Genomic DNA, 7136 nt, shown 5'->3' with positions numbered 1-7136 from the left:
AAGAGTCAGCATTGTCTTTCTGTTGGAAGGACAATACTAGTTCTTCAAGACTGCATGGAAATCCACTACTTTCTTGTGCATTGTCTTTTACTGCTCAGACTTAGAGAAAAGAAATGGCAGTTTTACTGTGATGAATGATCAGGACTGTCTTATGGACTGTGAGAATATTTTAGCTTTTGACCAACATTGTATTAATAAGTGTGTGCATTTGATATCTTTCTTACTGTAATTATGAAAAATTTTTTCAAATCTGTATTGGCCAGTGCCCAAAACAATTTGTAAAATTTTTTGTGGGGAGCATGGGGGCTATGTAAGTAGGCTGTTTAGGTTTTCTTATTGGTAACACCACGTAGCGCTCTGTATGAAAAATGACTGGCTGTGCTGTGTGCAGTCCGTGGCTAGTTTGCATTGTTGTCAGCCATTGTAGCGTTGGGCAGTTGGCTGTTAACAGCGCGTAGCGTTGCGCAGTTGGAGGTGAGCCGCCAGCAGTGGTGGATGTGGGGAGAGAAATGGCGGAGTTTTGAAATTTGTAATACTGGATGTCATGAACTGCTATGTATATTATGATTTTTCAACACTATTAAGGTAAATACATTGTTTGTTCTCTATTAAAATCTTTCATTTGCGAACTATGTCTATCAGTAGTTAGTGCCTTCCGTAGTTTGAATCTTTTATTTAGCTGGCAGTAGTGGCGCTCGCTGTATTGCAGTAGTTCGAGTAACAAAGATTTTTGTGAGGTAAGTGATTTGTGAAAGGTATAGGTTAATGTTAGTCAGGGCCACTCTTTTGTAGGGATTTTTGAAAGTCAGATTGCGTTGCGCTAAAAATATTGTGTGTCAGTTTAAGGACAGTCATGTATAGTTGTTCAAAGGGGACGTTTCAGTACGTCCGGAAACTCGGTTGTTATCAAAACAAGCGTTTCTAGCTGCCACTCATCATTCACATAATTCGACGTCACAGTGAAAAAATTTCTCTTCTTGTAGTTATCAGACCACAGATCAGCATGTAAAGCGCACATTTTATTCTTGAAGGCACATATTAGCTTGGACACCATTGTCACCCGTATTTTGTCTGCCTTTTCTTTAATATGCCGCGATACAGTGGTAGAGTGTGGAAGAACATTTTCTATACTGACTTTGCCGTAAGTGGCGTCAACATTGATGAGCTCCTGCGAATAATTCTTGAAGCCAGTCTTACTACAAGTATTTAACGGTAGCAAATCTATTCCACTCTTATCGACCAACCTATCAACAACAACTTTCTTTATGCTACTTGGTACTGCAAGAGGCCGGTGGACTTTGCTCTGCAGTTACTTTTGAAGTGCCGAATCATACCTGTTGTGCTTGACTGGTACGAAAGTATGGTATCACATGTGGTACATTGCACGAAACCAGCAGAAGCCTGCGTGAAAGGATCCACTACAAGTTCCAACGATTTCCAAGCTTCACTTTTCGCCTCCTTTTTCGACATGTCTTCCTTCTTCAGGACTAATGAGCCGCTCCTAATTCTCTCCATAATACTTCTCTTCGTTTCATGAATGGAACGTTTACGACCTATACTTGATTTATTCATAACACTGTCTGCGCTGCTCAAAGCCAGATCGTCAACTGCGTTTACACACGGTTTCTAATGCGATTCGGCACTATAGAGCGTGCCGAGATTGTGAGTACGCTCGAGCGCCCGGCAGTGCTCGACAGTCCAACCGATAACCAAGAACTGGAGGACAACCGGCCACATGGTGCATTAGACGGCCACAGCCGTATCGCAGCGGGGGCCTTTCCCAGCCGTCGAGCAGTGACACGAAATAGGAAATGCTCGAGCGGTTGTTTTCATCGAAATGCAGAGCTCCAGCTAGTATGACTTTGATAGCTAGCAGTAGTTGAAACTTAGAAACTATTCTATTTACACATGCACTCACACAGTCTCTCTCTCTCTCTCTCACACACACACACACACGAAGTGCAAAAGAAAGAAATACTGTAAAACTATATTTTTTCTCCATTTACAATTTTTTAAACTTTTTGATGATTTTTACAATTTTTTAACTTTTTGTTTGTACTTTGCCTATTTTTTTAACTTTTTTATAATTTTTTTTAAAACTTTTTACAGCACATGTTGCTTATATATCCTTACATGCATTGTACACTACTTATTAAGAAAAAAATAATCAGAATGTATTTACATGCAGACATACATATTTACACAGGCATCCACACTCAAACGCACTCACATGCATACATACACATACATGTAAGCAGTCACACAAGCAGGCACACCATACATCACACACATGCAGTATTTACACTATGATAAAACAGCTATACTATTTGGCACAAGCTCTCACTCAGCCATTCATTTACTCTCTCTCTCATTCACACCATCAGAGCCCCCACCCCTCTAATGCTTCAAGTAAATAGTGTGAGTACAGGAGAATATCTTCATGAGGCGTCAATCTGAATTTAGACTGCAGCACATTGTACACCTCGTGACCTAGTGATCAAATACTAGTTTGCGTACCATATGCAGATGTGGTGGAGCACCGCAGTCACCAACATACAGTTACTGCAAGCAGCCTTCGACCATGAGGACACGTGATGCTGCACTTCCCACATCTTTAGCCCGCCTCTGGGTGGCTCCATATATTGTACACCATGCATACATTTTGAATCTTAGACCCACAAACTCCACAATCGGCAATCCATTCACCTCATCTTTCATTATGCTGATAACCATCTTGCTGTGAGGAATAATACCATAAGGATTATTGGCTGTGTATGGAGATGTGTAGAACTCATTGCAGTGACACATCATTACTTCATATGGTTTGCAGTTCTTCGCCCAATTGATGAAGCTATCTGTATTCATAAAAAGTAACTTTTGTTCCACAGAATTAGTTTTAACAAATTCATGGTGAACCAGTACATTTTAAGCTGGTCACTATGTTCAATGAGAACTTTGTTGCTGTGGGGATGTCGAAGGTCTCAGTAGAGTTTACGAAACCTATCTATTTGAAGATATGTAGTATACACATCTTCAAATAGGTAGGTTTCGTAAACTCTACTGAAACCTTAGACATCTCCAGAGCAAACAAATTTCTCATTGAAAATAGTGAATTTTTTTACAAACGAATTTTTTTCACGATTTCAACGCCATAATCACATATTTACAAAAACAAATTATTATGTACTAATATGGTAGTTCGCATTCTTCAATTCTATGTCGTTCGCTTCTGATGCAACTATGGGTCCGCTTCTTTTTCCCCCCAAAAAAACTGACGCACACAGACACAAGCAAACACACAGGCAAACTGACGACGTTATAATGAAAGCGACTGCGCCATGACAGTGCATCTCTACTCCCTCGACCCACGTTGGCTAGGCTGGCTGGAGCACTTCTCTAGGGCTAGACAGTGAAAATATCCACCCCACATGCAGTACTTATTCACGAAACTGGAGAATCTGTTGTCTAGTGCTCGATAAATGGCAACTCAAATTGTTTAAATAAACAATATACTGCACTTTGTACAAAATAAAGACTTATGTCCACCCTATCCAACAGCCCAGCACAGACTACATTTCCTGCCAATTTACAGGTAGAAGAGGGGAGTGGGCCATGGGCCTAGAGTGCCCTCTGGCGGTGGTGTTGTGAATTAGATCAGTTGGTCTCTGGACCTCAGGGTCAACACACAAAATTTCATAGTCCCGCCAATAAATTTGAACGTTTCGCAAAAATTTCAATATCCCATCATTTACTGGCAGGAGGGGGGGCGGGGGGGGGGGGGGGAAGGAACCCACTTTCCAGTTGGGGAAAACTCATGACATCATGATGGAACAGAGGGCAATTAATTGATCGATTTCATTAATTTGCATAATGAATCTGATATCCCTTTGATATCAAAATTGGGGTGGTACTCTCATCACCCCGCTAGTCACATGATGATCATGCTTCCCGATGGCAGTGGTATTTTTTGACGAGATAGTGCGTCATGTCACAAGGCCAGGAGTCTGATGGATGGCTAGAGGAACTGTGTGGCGAGCTCCAGTCAATATTCAGGCACCTCCCAGCTAGCCACATCTGAACCTGATCGAACACATCCGAGATGTGATAGAACGTGACGTCAGACTTCATCGCCCCCCTCCCCAGAATTTCCGGGAATTAGGCGACGTGTTTGAGGAGATGTGGTGCAAACTTCCTGCAGCGGCCTACCAAGGCCTCATTGCTTCCATGCCATGACGCTTCGCCGCTGCTATCCGTGCCAAAGGTGGACATACCGGCTACTAGGCAGGTGGTCATAATATTCTCGCTTATCAGTGTACATCATCTCAGTAAACATATATACTGAAGAATTATTGTGTTCATGGTGCGCCAGCCTCCAGTCGTACACATTAAGGCTTATCGCGGAAGTGTACGTGTGTGTGTGTGTGTGTGTGTGTGTGTGTGTGTGTGTGTTGCTCGGCTCTCAAACGTTCTGTTTGTTGATCTGTGATTTGGAAAGGAGGCTTCAGATGATTTCCAGGGAGCGAGATTAAATACTCGCGCTTGGGGAACCAGCGTTACTTAATGGGCATGTCGCCTCATTAGCTACTTTCGGTTTATGGAGAGCGGTGTCTTACCATATAAAGCGCGTTTGCTGTGTCTGCGACTTGTTCTATACCAGCAGAGTACCGATATAGGGGAAGCGGTCTAACGGTCTTAGACAATAATTTATTGCTGATCCATAGATCATGCAGTCGTAGTACAACCGATATCGAAAGCAGGTTCTCCAAGAGAGGAGGAGGAAAGACGTATGTGCACATCAAATCTTACCACTGACATACTTAAAAAAATTTGGGAGACTTCAAGGTTCTTGATTTAAAATTTCTCCGATGTAGTAACGAGCTAAGTTTTTCGTCAAACACGTGACCGAGGGATCTAACTGGTTTCTTAAAGCTGAGAATGATATCATGTAGTCTTATTAGCGGTTCATTGAAAACATGATACGTACGATTGGAACTGACATATAATTTTTTTTCAGCAGAGAACGTAAAACATTTGGCTTCCCCACAAATCTCAGATCTCCTCAGCGTCATTTGATCGCGACGAAGAGTTGCTGAAAGATTGGAGGCTTTAAAGGATATTGTAAAAACGTCCACAAATAAACAACTCTTGACAGAACTCATTACAGCTGAACCTATCCTCTTGATTGGTTTTGCAGAATGTGTGACACACTAGGGAGTATCGGTCCGAAAAGGAAAAATCATTAATAACTCGAGATATGAAGCACTGTTCAGCAAGTCAGTTTGTAATATAATTGGGAGGCGACCACTAAACCTCCAAACGTTTACCTGTTGTAAGATGTTATGTCTCCAGATTGTATCCTAAACAATTAAAAAAAAAACACGCCTAATAACTGCTACTTGGGTACAAAGGCCTCCCGTATTGCCGCCTCCGGGTCAGGTTGTCCAGTGTTGAGCGATGCCTCCTGAACCCACACAGGAGTTGACTTAGCGGCTTCCTAGGTTCAAGGGTGCAAATTAAGTGGCAGTTGATCAGGAGTTCGCAAGTCCTTCCAATTCAGCTTGTGAGAGGCGCATTTTGATAGCTACCTAGGTTTGTGCAATCCTTCTTCACTTTTAAGACAGGGCTGATGATTTCCTCTCTCACACGTGTTCGGGTATTCACTCTTTCCTCGCTCCATAGGTGAATGAAACAGGATAGAAAGTTTACAGCAATATACTCTACAGTGAGTTGTCAAGCATATATACGAGTACGTAGACCGCAACGGAGCCGCAAATTCGCCGAGGAACACTTTTTTCTTGGCGTCAAAGAGTCAAACTTCACCGACGTGCATTTGTCACGTAGCACGGTACCCAGGGACTTTGTCTCCGTCATTTCTCCGTTTCCTTTCATATCGCCAGTACTTCATGAACGATAAGCCACACGTGCTAAAGAGCACTCGTTTCAAAAGCGCATAGGGTCATCTATATGAGTACTTCTGAAGCAATTTACTCTAAGATAAGTGTGGAGCTTTCACATTTATTTCAGCCTGCATCCACGCTGAAACGTAATAATACGAGAAATTGTAGGCCTCTTTTTCTCCTCTGTAGGTGAGGAACATTAATGAAGATAAAATTATGTGTAGTAATTTGCTTACCCTGTTTACCTTTACCAATACATATCTTCAAACTGTTGCATAGTCAGTAGCGTTTCTTTTTAACTACTGTTAAAATGAGTACAAAAAGTACATAAAAGTCTGGAGATGGTCACAATAAGCAAAAAAATTTACTGAGGAGTTTAGAAGTTGACTGATTATGTGACCCTATGCCTTGGTTCACATAGCCGTGCTTTTACTGCAGTTTACCGTCTGCAACTATTAATGCATTGGTTGACGACATTTAAGACGAATATTAAAGTTATAGACTGACTATTTGCATGATATTGTTTGTTACTCACTTTTCACAGACAGTCTGCAATTAAAATTTGTCTGCTCCTTACCTTAAGCTTTCTTCACTATGGACGAGGAAGCGTTTGTGGATGAGGAGATAGTAGAGTTTTGTGACGTCACAGCGGGCAGTTTCACGTTCCACAGCATACCTTAGCGTGAAAGAGAATGATTAAGAAGAGCCAGATTTTCGCTTTGTTGCCAGTGAATGCAAGAACAGTACATAAAATGTAACAGCAATATATAATATCCTCTCTCTCTCTCTCTCTCTCTCTACATATATATATATATATATATATATATATATATATATATATATATATATATTGCTGTTTATTTACGTGTACGTTATTTATTTCCATAAATTATCTGGGAGTAGGCATTAGGAGTGATTTAAAATGGAATGACCATATAAAATGAATCGTCGGTAAAGCAGATGCCAAACTGAGAATCACTGGAAGAATCCTAAGTAAATGCAGTCCAAAAACAAAGGTTGTAGGTTACAGTACACTTGCTCGCCCACTGCTTGAATACTGCTCACCGGTGTGGGATCCGTACTCACTTTTCACAGACAGTCTGCAATTAAAATTTGTCTGCTCCTTACCTTAAGCTTTCTTCACTCTGGACGAGGAAGCGTTTGTGGATGAGGAGATAGTAGAGTTTTGTGACGTCACAGCGGGCAGTTTCACGTTCCACAACATACCTTAGCGTGAAA

Source organism: Schistocerca serialis, chromosome 1 (genome assembly GCF_023864345.2).
Source record: "Schistocerca serialis cubense isolate TAMUIC-IGC-003099 chromosome 1, iqSchSeri2.2, whole genome shotgun sequence".
Taxonomy (NCBI): domain Eukaryota; kingdom Metazoa; phylum Arthropoda; class Insecta; order Orthoptera; family Acrididae; genus Schistocerca; species Schistocerca serialis.
The sequence above is the reverse complement of the archived record's forward strand: the minus strand, read 5'-3'. Positions refer to the sequence as shown.